Source organism: Copadichromis virginalis, linkage group LG7 (genome assembly GCF_057382275.1).
Source record: "Copadichromis virginalis isolate Kocher_CV1m ecotype Utaka linkage group LG7, C_Virginalis_male_GT1.1, whole genome shotgun sequence".
Lineage (NCBI taxonomy): Eukaryota > Metazoa > Chordata > Actinopteri > Cichliformes > Cichlidae > Copadichromis > Copadichromis virginalis.
This window is the reverse complement of record NC_140624.1, coordinates 19,323,922-19,339,844: the sequence shown is the minus strand read 5'-3', so window position 1 is coordinate 19,339,844 and position 15,923 is coordinate 19,323,922. Positions and strand designations below refer to the sequence as shown.

Genomic DNA, 15,923 nt, shown 5'->3' with positions numbered 1-15,923 from the left:
TGATGTTTTGGGGCTGTCGCCGAGCAACACGGACTTTCAACTCCCGCCACAGATTTTCTATGGGGTTGAGGTCTGGAGACTGGCTAGGCCACTCCAGGACTTTCAAATGCTTCTTACGGAGCCACTCCTTTGTTGCCCGGGCGGTGTGTTTTGGATCATTGTCATGTTGGAAGACCCAGCCTCGTTTCATCTTCAAAGTTCTCACTGATGGAAGGAGGTTTTGGCTCAAAATCTCACGATACATGGCCCCATTCATTCTGTCCTTAACACGGATCAGTCGTCCTGTCCCCTTGGCAGAAAAACAGCCCCATAGCATGATGTTTCCACCCCCATGCTTCACAGTAGGTATGGTGTTCTTGGGATGCAACTCAGTATTCTTCTTCCTCCAAACACGACGAGTTGAGTTTATACCAAAAAGTTCTACTTTGGTTTCATCTGACCACATGACATTCTCCCAATCCTCTGCTGTATCATCCATGTGCTCTCTGGCAAACTTCAGACGGGCCTGGACATGCACTGGCTTCAGCAGCGGAACACGTCTGGCACTGCGGGATTTGATTCCCTGCCGTTGTAGTGTGTTACTGATGGTGACCTTTGTTACTTTGGTCCCAGCTCTCTGCAGGTCATTCACCAGGTCCCCCCGTGTGGTTCTGGGATCTTTGCTCACCGTTCTCATGATCATTTTGACCCCACGGGATGAGATCTTGCGTGGAGCCCCAGATCGTGGGAGATTATCAGTGGTCTTGTATGTCTTCCATTTTCTGATGATTGCTCCCGAAGTTGATTTTTTCACACCAAGCTGCTTGCCTATTGTAGATTCACTCTTCCCAGTCTGGTGCAGGTCTACAATACTTTTCCTGGTGTCCTTCGAAAGCTCTTTGGTCTTGGCCATGGCGGAGTTTGGAGTCTGACTGTTTGAGGCTGTGGACAGGTGTCTTTTATACAGATGATGAGTTCAAACAGGTGCCATTCATACAGGTAACGAGTGGGGGACAGAAAAGCGTCTTACAGAAGACGTTACAGGTCTGTGAGAGCCAGAGATTTTCCATGTTTGAGGTGACCAAATACTTATTTTCCACCCTAATTTACGAATAAATTCTTTACAAATCCTACCATGTGAATTCATGGATTTTTTTTTCACATTCTGTCTCTCACAGTTGAAGTGTACCTCTGGTGCAAATTACTGACCTCTGTCATCATTTTAAGTGGGGGAACTTGCACAATCGGTGGCTGACTAAATACTTTTTTGCCCCACTGTATAGCATTTCTTGTTATTGTGGTTGTCATTTTTAACAAGAGACTCCCGATGACTGGTGTCTAGAGTCTATCCCACTGGGAGCTGGGATCATGGACCAAAATATTACCTCAGAAAATGTAAACAAATCTTAATTATGACTGGGGTGACAAAGAAAGCCACTGCAGGCGCAATTAGGGCGTGAAGGCACAGCCATGCAATAGAATGCGACACCATTTGTGAGGCTTTTTCACACATCAAGTGAGTACTTATTTATTTGTTTGTCTTTGTGCACTCATATGAATAGGAAATGTGATTCAGTTCGCCGGAAGCTTAAGTAAGAGCAACCTCCTGAAATGAAGTCATTGGGCTTTTCCGCACAAAGTGTTTCTGCTTACAAATTCACCCCATACAGTAAGAACTTGGGTTTGCTTTTGATAAATGGGACAACTTTGGCTACCACAAGGTCAAAATGGCAACAAGCAGAAGGAAAACTCCACACAAGCTCAGCAAAATCCTCCCCAAAAGTCCTTCGCACTTGATCTCCACTTGTCAAGAGTTTATAAATGATTCATCTCAGGCTTTTAACTCCATTAGAATTTGTGGCTTCCATTTTTCATGTGGTTAGCAGGTCAGTCGTACACTAAAGACTTAAATGTGATATTGTGATTATGTTTGGGAGAACGTTTAAACACTGTTTGCAAGATAAATGCTGAAAATCAGATTGATCCTCTGAGTCTTTCTTTTTAAAAACTCAACTGACCCGGTGGAAAATTGCAAAATGAAGTATTTCCTCCATCTTAACAATGGATTTTACTAATCAACAACACAAGCTCAGAGGCTACTAAGAGGCATTAACTATCTCCATCAGTGAAGAAAAGCTTCGTGAACAAAATGAGAAGAAAAAATAGAAGTGAAGGATGATGAGCCTGACTTGTAGGCATAGCAAACAAATCTCTTTTTCTTTCTATCCCCCCATCTGGGAAAGCGTGTCGTATTTCTTCTCCTTGCAGAGGTGGAGCATCTGTTCGCCAAATCCCTCCCATGGACTTGTCAGCCCCTCCTGTCCACTGACACAAAGCTCCCATCAGCACAGCTCTGACTCATCCCCAGTCTGCTCCCAATTACCCTTCTGGCTCCAAAGACCAAAGACCTTGCCAACTCATTCCAAGGCCAATTTTCAGCTTTCAGTTTGGCCTACATTACCCCCATAACATTGTCCCTGTTAAGTCCAAAATAGGGTACCTTTACAGCTAATACACCACTTTAGTTTGAGCAAACCTGGAAGAATGTAGTTTAAATCTCAAAGTGCTCAAAAAGTGCTTTTGGGATTTTCTGCATAACTAGAATGACATTTTTCAGTTCAATTCAATTCTGTTTTGTTTATATAGCACCAAATTACAAAGCAATTGCATCGAGCCACTTCACTTTGTAATGTAACGGCCCTACAACACTAGAAAGAAAACCCCAGCAATCAAATGACCCCCTATAAGCAAGCACTTGGCAACAGTGGGAAGGAAAAACTCCCTTTTAACAGGAAGTAACCTCAGACAGGACCAGGCTCAGGGAGAAGCAGCCATCTGCCACAACCAGCTGGCGCTGAGGGGATAGAGACAGGACAAAAGACAGAACACATTTTCAACACCAAACTCAAGGAAGGAGTGTCAGAAAAAGACAATCTGATAGTCACAAACTACTCAGTGACTCACCAGATGTGCAGAGGTTAGAAATTAAAATGTAAAACATTCAGCTCCTATCCCACAAATACAATGGGATTGCCCTGTGCTAAGAAACAAGGTCTCGGTCTAGGAGCACCTGTAGTTGCAGCTCATATAAATTATCACTTACATAGTAAGTATGGTCTTTGACAGGAAATCTTGCCAAACAAAAGGCAATGAGACTTTCTATTTGATGTGATGAATTTCAGCGGATGATTTCTTAACACCCGCAAGTAGCATAGCGATAGAGGCGCCTCTTACGCACACTTACTGCTGTCACACAACCATAGATGTCTATGTTTTACCAAGCCCTCGAAGAGATGGAAACAATCCCAGGGCATGACACCTGAGACCTGGCTCTGCTATCAACAGCACCCAAGGGGCCAGGATTTTACAGACATGCGAGGAAGCGTCACTTTATACGCCATAATTCATGTGGGGAAAACACATCCAACAGTAAGCAGCATTTATGGCTATCTGATATTATACTGTGCTGACACACAATGTGGGTTTCTTGAGCCTAATGGTAAAACCTTTCCTCTCGGAGAAAGCTTCAGCCTGCGCGAATGTGCTGCAGTGAGTGGACTTACACATCCTTTCAACAATAACCTGGCTTCTTGAGCACACTAACATTATCCTCTGGGCCCCTGATCAAATTTCTCCTCAAAGCCACAGTCTCTGAGTTGAGCTCCAATGTCAAAAAATCCTCTCTCTCTCTCTCGTTCTTTCTCCTTCCTGTTTTTTTCACGGTTTCATATTTTAAGGGTTTCACTTGAGAATTCCCACCAGAGATCCCACCCCCCCATCCCATCCCCTGCTCCTCTGCATGCCTGCACAGAAACAGATTTTTGTAATTCGCCGCCAATCCCTGGGGGAGCTGAAAAAGGCGAGAGCTTGGGAAAGTGCTCTTCTGGAGTGCAAACTCCAGAGTCAGAGCTGACGTTTTTGACCTCCACACACCCCTTGACCGACAACTGCGAGCCTGGGCCGAGCGCGCCGGTGGATGAAGAGAGTTTAGCACCAGCGGAGCAAGCCAAAGTAAACTGATGTAAAGACGTGCATTTCCGCTTTCGTGTCTTCAAGAAGAAAGGTGTTTCATTTTGTCAGTTCATCTAACTGATTTATAATTTCTGTATGATACCAGAGTCACTGAAAAACTTACAAAGAAGAAACTTGTGCAAAAATGTATTCTGTTTTTTTAGTTAAATATTGCTAAACTAGAACTGCAAACCAGCCAATAAAGCTTTGAACTGTATTGCAATAAAATACAGAAATTACATTATGAAAACCATAATTAAGCTGGAGACAGACAAAGAGACAACTACTACTTTCTCTCCATCTAACAAGACAGTGCTTAGATGTGATTTGGTATGATCAAAGCTGCTCTGTGTCTGCAGATTGTCTGGGGCATCTACTCATTATGTTGTTACACTTTGATGAAATCTCCAGCTCCAGGTCCAGATAAAGTATTGTTTTAATTGTCATTTTAGAGTAGATCACTAAATTCACAGGTAAACAACCTGTAAATTTTAGAAAAGAGAAGAGATTCAAACTGTGCACTAACCTTTTTCCACTTTGCTTGGAATGCCCATCATAACAAGGCAACCTGAGCCCAAATCAATGAGGTGTACAGCCACATTATAATTACACTTTGAACCCAGATGGACACATTCCTTTCCAGACTGCAGCCTTCTCCACCTACAAGTATGTTTTTTACTCCCACCAAGTTGGGGATGTTAAGCAAAGAGTAAATGCATGTTTCTTCTTAAACACAGTGTTTGTAGATGTGCATGGAAAGGTTTTGTACCAGTGAGGCTGTAAACGTTCTCGCCTGTATTTCCATGTCTTTGTTTGAATCTGTCTGCGCCTGTTTTTCTGCATGTGTGTGCGCATGTGCGTGCATGTGTGTGTTCGGGTTTATGCCACACGCCGCCAACGGGCACAGGCTACAAAGCCACACGGGGCTGGCACTTTGGTTTGGATGGTGGTTGTCAGCACTGGTTTTCCCGTGATGATTTTCCAAGGCCACATCTAACAACCTGCCATCCAGCTGCAGCTGCCTCTGTCTATGCCCATCTCTCTGCTAGAGATTCACATTCTGCACCGCTGTCTATGTAAACAGCGCAGCAGGACAGAAATTCGGCATGCCATGTCCTGTTAAACGTCCCAATTAGTGTCACAGCAACCATTTTCCCTCTGGCTGTGGTCAGAGCTCTTTTTAATATAAGTCAGACATTGAAAGAGAGAGAAGATGCCAGACAGAGCGACAGCTTGCATGCGAGAGGCTGGGGGCACCCAGATTTCTCTGTGTGTATTTGTGTGTGTTTGTGTCAAGGTTACGGGTGAACTTGAAAGCTATATGGCCAGCTGCCAACTGGATAAATGACTCCAGTATCCAGTGTGATGGTATGCATTATAAATATAAATATATGCATTTATGTGAGTTGAAACAGGATTCCAGGTCTCTAAGATGGTACGAATTATTCTTGCATCCGTGTGTGTGTGTGTGTGTGTGTGTGTGTGTGTGTGTGTGTGTGTGTGTGTGAGAGAGAGAGAGAGAGAGAGAGAGAGAGAGGAGGTATCAAAGGTTGTTTTTTTTTTACTATGATTAAACCCATGGCCATCTAACAACATCACAGATAAATGCCCACTGCCACCACAACTTGGAAACCAGAGGAATTCTTTGACCATCGCTTGTTCTTTCAGGGTATGTCACTGTGGTAACAACGGCGGCTGTAGGAGATTGGCCTGGGGGGGTCTTTAAGTTGCACGCCACCCTGCGGAGCAGCTGTCAAGAGCAGAGCGCCTATAAGAGGAGGGGTGGATGGGCCGTAACCTCCTAAAGGCCTGCTGTCACTTTTTGGAGTTGAAAACAATAGAGGAGACAGATGTCACGGACACACACACACACACAGAGAAACACTGCTAAAATATGCACACAATACAGTGAAACTGCAGTACACAGATATGTGCACGGGCTTCATGTGTGCACAGCTGTCTGATACATTTGCAAAACAAATCCATGAAAAGTGTGGGTCCGCGTAAAAACAGGTCCGTAACAGTTAACTTTCTTGCAAAATAGAGACCTTTGCGTCAGCACGGAGCTAAAACGCTGCTTTCCTGGATGTACTCGTACTCTAGTGAGTCATTCCAATGAATCAAGACTGATTTCTCCACTTCAGTATGCATCCAAGTAAAAAAAAACAAGCCAGTGCACTCATGAAAGATGACCAATTTGTCACAATACTAAACATCTGGTGTTTCAGAATTCAGGACCCCCCCCCCAAACACACACACACAATGAATACATGCTGATGAAACATTCTCTGAGTAGATTTAAGCCCTTGTGCTTTGCATGTGTTGATGTGTCTAAGTGTGTTTATCATGAGGGAACACATAGATGGACGCTGAGTGAAAATAACATGGATATGAGTGTGTCAGGATTTTGGTGTGAAAAGTCAAACAGGGAAAAGTGGAGCAAATGGCTGAGAGCAAAAATGAGTAACAGAGGAGGGGCATGACTGAAAAATAGGGAGGGTAGAAATCCTGTGTGATGAATGCAAAGTCACAAGTGCTGACTTTTCCTCTACAGTGCCTATTGTCTTACACCGCAGCCATGAAGGCAATTAGCCTCCGATCTTAACTCAGAATGCAAAAATCCAATCTGCCAGGCCAGTGTGTGTATGATAGTAACACTACTACCAGACACAAACACAGAGACAGACACAATGTGTTTACAGGAAAAGACTGCAGCTCACTTATTATAAGTTTGCTGACTAGCAGACAGATGGTCCCTGTGTCTTTATCTCCAGCTCTATAAACCTTCTCTCTGCAACGCTGGGGGAGCCAGCCATTCTCAATTCAATAAACGTCCCAGCCTTACCCATTTAAGTGAACCTAAAGTACAGAAAAAAAAAAGTTTGGCTGCGCCTCAGTCAGAAATATAAATATTCCAGTGCTGCATGTTCCAAGGATTTTGTTCTTGGGTTTAATGATCACCCAACAGACTGAAATACTCGAGGAGACTTGAGGAATCCACTGGGATGGATTATATTGGCTGACTGATAGCCATCCTTTGCTTACAGGACATGGCAGACGATCCTTCAGTTTTACAATCTGCTTTGAAACAGAAAGTACTGTATCAAACTTATTATTGTCTCTTTGACCACTAGTGGCATAGTAGAGCAGTGTTTTTCATCCTGCGTGTGCACGCCATAGAATGCGTTGTTTTTATGAGACAGAAGTATTCACATTTGGATAACAAGGTGGAGCGCAAAGTTATGAGCTAATGCTACCACGTATGGTTGGTAGCTGCATCTTTAGACTACATAGGTGCAAAGGACAGACAAATATAACCGCCTTATATGGGCATTTCTACTTCAACTGGCTTTCAACACAAAAAGCAACCATATTTGCTGAAGGAAACGGAGAGGAGATGTTACGGCTGGCGTTCCGCTTTCTTGGCAATACCACATATCATCAGTACAACAATGATGGAAAGATGAAGTTTCTCCAGCAAGTTTCGGAATATTTCCAAACAAATAAAATTTTGTAATGTTGTTTTAAGAGGTAGGAAATGCATTCAAGAATTTTGCTGAGAAAGAAGATAAACAAGACTGTGTTTGTTTACAGTGAATTTAACATCATGGTGCTTTTTTTATTATCTCCTGGGACATATCAACATATTACAGTAAGTTATAGTTTAACAATAATTCACAACGGTGACCTCTTTATATGTAGGTGGTGATTTTGTAGTATTAAATACTCTTTTTACAGCCATGCCACATATTCGCTTTGCAGCATAGCCAACATTGTGATGCACTATATTTTCATTCATTCTTTTTTAAAAAAAAGACTCCTTCTGGTTGCTTTCTGTTTCTCCATGGTTACTGTGCAACTTGTCTATATATTTAAAGAGATACTTAACAGCTATTGATGTGGATATCTACATAATCCACACTGTCCTGTGAACCAGAGTCCAAAGATAAAAGGTTGCTAAACAGGAAAAACTGAAAAGAAGAAAAGTACTGTTGTGGACCTCTGTTTAATGACTACAGCACATACAGTATATTATAACATATGAACTGCAGGCTCTCAAGTGTAATGACATTTTATCCCAGCTCCAAACTCTCACTAATGCATACTCGTGCATACAGATCATTTCCCGATATTGGTAAGCTGACATTTTTCTGGAACTACCTGAGGTTTCCACCCAAGCTTGCCCCCTCACAACAACACAAGCAATGCATGAAGAGGTGCCTTTGTTCACCACGAAGAATGCTCATCTCACTTATCCCCTCTTTTCTGTCTCTCTCTCTCTCCCTTAACAAGCCAAGTTTGGAATGCAGCACACACTTTGACCATTATCCAAATTGTCACCAGACCATCTACCCACACGCTGTTTTCATTTAATAAACGCTGAGAGCTGACAACCGTTGAGCACGCATGTGCACAAACAGCTCACAGAGGTCCAGAGAGCTGAGATCCGTGGACTTGATTCAGATGTTTTTTTGACTGACTATTTGAGCAACACTCAGGATACCTTAACTGCAGCCAAAGCAGTCCGGGATAACCGGTGACTCATAAAAATTCAGAGGAAACCATACCCTAACTTCTGTCGTACATATTGCATTGAAGAAACATGGACGCGCTTTCTTTATACAAACAAGCATTATATGTGAGGACGACTTGTAAACGCACAAAGATTGCTTTAAATCCTTTGCCAATACTAATTAAAAAAAAACAAACAAAAACCAAAAGCAGCAGTAGCTTCCCAGGAAAAAAGTTTTCACTTAGTTCAGTAAAAACAATAATTTATAGAAACATGTGAGAAATGAAATCTTACCTTTCTGAGCTGGGTGAGCCCTGGTGAAGTGCTCCTGGGGCAGTTTCTCATTTTGCGAATCCTGACCCCGCAGAAGACAGCATCCACTTGCATGCTTCCTTTGCATCAGAGTATTTTGCCTTTCTTCCTCTCTCTCTCTTCCTGAAGTTTGAGCAGCCTTACCCCTGCCTCTCACTTCTCTCACTTTGCATTGCCCTTGTCAGTACCTCCCACGTATACACACAGAAAAAAGACACTGGGTGCAGGGTACAAAAAATACTCTGAAAAAGTCACAAAGTTGGGGATATGCCTCCTCCTCCTCTGTTCTTCAGTCTTCTGCCTGCGAACTAAAACCTTTACGGCTCCTTATGCCGTAAACGCACACTCAGAGACTCCCTATCTCTCAGTGACACTGACTCGCTCTCTCTCTCTCGCCCCTTCTCAAACTTTTCCCACCCCTCCTTCCCTCGAGCCACCCCCTCCCCTTCTTCCTTCCTCCTCTCGCTCTCTCTCCTCCTGCTTCATTTTCCATCATCACCCCCCTCCCCCCCCACCACAACTCCTCCCACCCACCTAAACCCCCCACTGCTGAACTAATCTGCAGCTGGCCGGGTGATTGGAGCCCTGGTTGCTAGGGAAACCGAGTGGAGGGGGGAAAAAACTGAAAGAATGGCGCAGGAAGGGCCAAAGCTGAGCGCAAGTGAATACATAAATAAAAATCCAACTCCGGGAGCCAATTAATCAGTTTTATCTTCTCAAAGACTTCACATGTGACCAAAAATCAGTGGCAACAACAACCACAGGTAGTTAAGTGCTCCAAATGCTCAGTGTGTGTGTCTGTGTGGTAAGAGTTCAGAGATTTCAAAGAGAAAAATGGTTTGAGCTGATTACTGACCTATCCGTGTTAGGAAATACAGACTGAGGAATTCAGCTCCTCATCTTAAGCCCAAGGCAGCAGGGTAACTCAATGATCCTGTGGAGAAAGCAGAAAACAAGACCAGACAGGCATACTGATGACCAGGGCCATTGAATATTAACTTGTTCAAACCCACACACACTCTCTCTTTAGTAAGTGCATTATTGGAAGCTTAAAGACATAAATTCTTCCAAACCTGTCAAAAATCACACATGAACATGCAGTGAAATAGATGTTAAAGAGGCCTAAGACATGTCACATCTTAGATTGAAAAATGTTACCTAACAGCAGCACTGCTCTGTGAGCGCCTGCAGGTGTTGTATACTTTAATCAAGCATTAGTTACTTAGTTTTTTTTTTTGCTTAACGGGTCCATTAAAGTTGAAATATGCTTTATTGGTGTGACCGTTTCTGTATACAAGAATGTCAAAGCGCCAAAATATGAAAACATATTTAATGTAAAGTTGTACAACAGTCATGTGTTGACTCTGGGTGATTCATGTTTCAGAGTGTGTACTCTGTGGTAGTTTTTTCCACCATAGATAACTAATAACACACATACACTGCTGTTAAAAAGTATTTGCCCCCTTCTGAGTTTTTTTTTCTTTTTTTTGCTTATTTGTCTCACTTACAGATTCCATCAAAAAATAATTAATGACACAAAAATAACCAGAGTAAATGCAAAATGTAGTTTTTCGAGCGTTTATTTTATTTAGAGGGGGGAAAAGTTATCCAAACCTTGTAACTGGTTGTGCCACTCTTGGAACAAACTGCAATCAAGTGTTTGTGATAACCAGAAGATAAGGAGTCTTTCATAACACTGGCTCATTGGTCCACTCTTCTTTGCAGAGTTGTTTTAATTCAGTAACCCCGGGGGGTTTCCGAGCATGAATAGTCTGTTCAAGGTCAAAAGGCCAAAGGATCTCAGCCAGATTTAAGTCTGGACTTTGACAGGGCCACTCTAACCATTCAGAGGTGGACTTGCCAGTGTATTTCAGGTCATTGTCCTGCTGCACGAACTGATGGCTCGATATAATATTTCATTATTTCCTGGTAGACAGCAGAATTCATAGTTCCATCAATTACAGCAAATCGTCTTGGTCCCGGTGCAGCAAAGCAGCCCCAGACCATCACACTACCACCATCATGTTTGATTGTTGGTATGATGTTCTTTTTATGAAATGCTGTATTAGTTTTACACCAGACTCAAACCTTCCAAAAAGTTCTTTTCTCCTCAAAACCCTCCCATGGGATTTCTTTAGATGTTCTTTAGATGTTGTTCCGGGTTCATTTGTGACCTCTCCGATGAGTTGGAGTAATTTTGGTAGGCTGGCCACTCCTTTTAAGGTTCACCACTGGGCCAAGTTTTCTTTGTTAGTGGATAATGGCTCTCACTGTGATTCACTAGAGTTCCAAAGCCTTATACATGGCTCTGTAACCCAGGCTGATAGATGTCAATTACTTTGTTTGTATTGGCTGTACTCCTGTATTGGCTTCCCTTCATTGGCTTCCTGTTAAATCCAGAATTAAATTCAAAATCCTGCTCCTCACATACAAGGTCTTAAATAATCATTCCCCATCTTATCTTAATGACCTTGTAGTGCCATATCACCCCATTATAGCACTTCGCTCTTGCACTGCAGGCTTACTTGTTGTTCTTATTTAAAAGTATTTCAAAGTAGAATGGGAGGGAGAGCCTTCAGTTTTCAGGCCCCTCTTCTATGGAACCAGCTTCCAGTTTGGATTCGGGAGACAGTATCTGTACTTTTAAGATCAGGCTTAAAATTTTCCTTTTTGCTAAAGCATATAATTAGGGCTGGATCAGGTGACCCTGAATCCTCCCTTAGTTATGCTGGGGGACTCCCATGATGCATGACCTTTCTCACTCACTATGTGTTAATAGACCTCTCTGCATTGAATCATACTTGTTATTAATCCCTGTCTCTCTTTCACAGCATGTCTTCTATCCTGTCTTCCTTCTCTCACCCCAACCGGTCGCAGCAGATGACCATCCCTCCCTGAGCCTGGTTTTGCCAGAGGTTTCTTCCTGTTAAAAGGGAGTTTTTCCTTCCCACTGTCGCCAGAGTGCTTGCTCATAGGGGGTCATTTGATTGTTGGGTTTTCTCTTTATGTATTATTGTAGGGTCTACCTTACAATATAAAGCGCCTTAAGGCGACTGTTGTTGTGATTTGGCGCTATATAAATAAAACTGAATTGAATTTGTTTGTCAGCTGTTTCTTTTGCTCGTGCAGCTATTTGAGATCTTTAAGCCTACTTCAGTTTGTCACACAGGTTCTATTTAAGTATTTTTTTTTGATTGAACAGGTCTGACAGTAATCAGGCCTGGGTGTGCCTTCACAAAATTTCAAACAGCATTACTTCAGCAAAACAACTATCTTGCTGATCTCTGAGCCTAAACCCTGACCTCCCCTTTGAAATGCAAGAGAGATCTAAAAAGCCTAGCTTGTCCTTCAATAGCTGTGGGGGTAATAGGGTGGAAGGTGGAGGCTAGCAACATCTGTTTGGCATTTATGCCACCTTATTGTGTTGCTGAGTCCTCTATCAAGCCTACAGCTGGGATCCTGAGAGTGTACTGAGCCCACTGTCCAGGGGAGTCACATCATGACTATGAACACAACTCAAACAAGTTCTCAGTGCTTGATGGTGCATAGTAGGCTATTTGCAAGACCTCTGTTTTTAGCAAAGGAAGTGGCACTGAAATCACACCCAAAGTGTGTTTTGTTCCCTGTGCTGCCCTTTCCCTTAGCCTGTTATCCTGGAAGCTGTTTTACTTGCAATCCATGATTACGGAAAAATGATAAAGAAACGCCTGAGCACTCTCTAAGGAAATTTGTTCAGGAATATCCTGGCACTTCCAATAAACACACAATTCTTTGTCACACCGCACTTGTTTTTGTGAACATTTTTTTATTTTGTAATTATCAACAAATCAAGAAAATAAATGTCAAAGCTTTTCAGAGATAGCTATCGTTTACAGTCATACAGAGAGTTGCTACTTTCGAATAAGACTTCTCAACTTCCCCATAAAGAGTAAAACAAACATAACAAAACTGTTTATGGTTTCATAACTTATCCTCTCTTCCTCTTTCTTACTCCTGTCACCTTACTTCTATTTTGAATCACAGCAATAGTCCTGCAGTGACGCCTGTTTTCTTAAGGAATACTTGGTTATAAAACAAAAGACTTATTTTACAGCATTATGAATGAGCAACTGGGCCATTTTTAATGACACCACACAAAAAAGTTTCTTCATTATACAAAAATCTTGAGTAAACTTCACCTGAAACATATAAAGTCAACGGTTTATTTATTCAAAGTAATAATCATCAATGACAACATGTTTGGTGTAAACTGAATGTATATCAACCAAGCACATTTCTTTTAACCTGATTCCATTAAATTTACATTATTTTTACATTTTATAGATTGTAGCTATGTAGCTAAATGACATCATAAAATTGTATCCTTACTTAAACTCAGCATTTACGGTGTTCTAATATTTCAATTGCATTAATTAGATCACCTCTCTGACCCTTGTACTTCCGTTTTTTCTCCCTTGCATCCTTCTTGTAAGATAAGAGCAGGAAAAACAGACTGAACAGGCTCCCAGAATCGTGTGTGATATGTCTCCATCTATGGATCAGATGACATCTTTACACAGACCTTCAATAATTAGTGTGGATGCTGATTAAGCATCCACAGTATTGTTCTTCTACTTTTCATCTTCCGTATATTTTTTGGTCGCTATCTCCTTCAATACCGTTCAACTTAGAAAAACTTAGCCATTGTTGTCCTCTTTCATCTAATGTTATTATTATTGTAATAGATGTTATGGTTCTTTCATAAATGCCACCAATGCACAGTCTCCTCCGAATATATCTGTAGATGATGTTCACCGTCTTGTCGATATTTTTTCCCCTGCGCAACAGAGCAAAAGAGAGAAAGTATTCAAATTTTATATTTCTCAGTATTTGTATACAGTGGTCCCTCGTTTATCGGAGGTGTTATATTCTGAAAATAACCAGCGATAGGTGAAATCCGCAAAGTAACCAACTTTATTTTTTACAATTATTTTAGATGTTTTAAGGCTGTACAAAACCCCCTACACACTTTTCTTAGACTCGCACGAACATTTTCACACTTTCTCTCTTGTTTAAACACTCTCAAAGTTCAAACCTTTGTAGAAAAATAAGTCCAGTATTATAGAATGAAACCAAAGATCAAACCTTGTTTTCAGGTACAGAACATGAGAATAGAGCAGCTGCCAGAGAATTCAACATTAATGAATCAATGAATCATAAGTCCAATTTTTTGTGCAATAGTTATCTTCCTCTGCCTTTTTGGTCCTACCACAGGTGCCTTTGACGGTGCAAAACGTTTCGTCGACATTGTTGCGTTTGTTGGGGAAAAAACGTACAAACATACAGTACAGCACTTCAGAGTCACACTGCTGGCGATCGATGTAGCGATTTTGTACTGTACAGGAGAGAGTGCTCGGAGGCTAACAGGCATCTCAGAAAACGTTAGAGCACTTATGCAAATATGTGATGTGTTGATGAATCGAGCAGATATTTGAAGTTTACACAGCACCATTCTCGCATGAAAATACCTTATAAGTTTATTTTGTGACCCAGAAAGAGTAATATTTCAAACTCCGCCACTCTGTGTTCCTCCGCCACTGCCTCGTTTGAGTTTTGGACGAAATGGATTCTGGGATATTGCATTTCGTCATTTCGAGCTGATTGGAGACCAGAACAGTGATTAGCTGGTTTTGTGGCACAAATATAACTGTGTAGAGAAAGAGTTGAGCGCGCACGGGCAGAAATGTTGAGAGCGTTAAGATGGCGCCGGTGAGGTCGGCTGCCGTCACGACTGCTCCGACCACTTTTTCTTTGTCTTTGTTTTTTAAGTTAGTTTTCAGCGTTTCTAAATCGGCAAAATCATCACCATTGGGTACATTAGGTATGACAGTGACACTCTTGTTTCTATTGGTATACAATGTACTCACAATTCGAAGTTTTTAACTCTGGATCCGAGCTGGCCGAGTGAGATCTTGAGGGAGAACAAAGGGAAGCGGCGGCCTAGAGGGAAGCGAGCCGGCGTCACGAACAGGCTGAGAGCTCGTGCACACCGCACACCTCTGCCTAGCATCCTGCTCGCCAACGTCCAGTCACTGGAGAATAAGCTTGACGACCTCAGGGCCAGGGTAAAGTTCCAGAGAGACATTCGGGACTGCAATCTCCTCTGCTTCACCGAGACATGGCTGAACCCCGCGGTGCCGGACCACGCCATCCAGCCGGCCGAGTTCTTCTCGGTTCACTGCATGGACAGGACACGGGACTCGGGGAAGTCAAGGGGAGGCGGCGTGTGTTTAATGGTGAACAACAACTGGTGCAACAGTGCGAACGTTGTTCCTCTCACACGCTCCTGCACACCAAATCTGGAACTACTGTCCATCATGTGTCGTCCTTTTTATCTACCTCGGGAATTTACATCGGTCATTATAAGTGCCGTTTATATTCCACAATAAGCGGACACGGTCACCGCCTTATGCAAGCTGCATGAGGCACTCACACAGCACTAGACACAACACCGGGACGCTTATTGTGACGCAAAAATAAAAACAAAGGCTGAAACAGGAAGTTCCGGTTCAGAGGAAGGTCGCGCGCTGGACGGATCAATCGGTGGCCGCGTTACAGGACGCACTCGATGACGCAGACTGGGGCATGTTCAGAAACAGCTCCGATGATGATGTCAACGTGTTTACGGAAGCGGTTGTGGGATTCATCGGGAAACTAGCGGATGATACCATGGAGACAAAGACTATCACAATGTTTCCCAACCAGAAGCCGTGGGTGGATAAAACCATCCGCGACGCTCTGAGATCCCGCACCGCTGCCTACAACACGGGACTCACGACGGGGGACATGGACCCGTACAAAGCCGCGTCATATAATGTGCGGAGGGCGGTGAAAGAGGCGAAGCAGCGCTACGGGAGGAAACTAGAGTCACAACTCCAACAGAGTGACTCTAGGAGCCTGTGGCGGGGACTAAGGACAATAACGGACTATAAAGCACCAACAACCGGTATGACGAACGCGGCCGTGACTCTGGCAGACGAGCTAAAGACTTTCTATGCTTGCTTCGAGGCTGCAGCTAAGGACTCCAACAATGCCAGTGTTAGCGGCGCTAACGGCTGCAGACAGGAAG

General features: G+C 42.9%; 1 protein-coding gene across 1 annotated transcript in view; it reads right to left on the bottom strand.

Annotated features, from left to right (window-relative positions):
- The window catches only part of LOC146704909 (DENN domain-containing protein 2A), a 33,313-nt gene extending 24,096 nt beyond the window's left edge, over window positions 1–9,217 (bottom strand). The window contains exon 1 of the mRNA XM_085462374.1: window positions 8,798–9,217. The gene's annotated coding sequence lies outside the window, so the exon portion shown is untranslated. The remainder of the gene's footprint in view (window positions 1–8,797) is intronic.
- Between the last annotated feature and the right edge of the window lie 6,706 nt (window positions 9,218–15,923).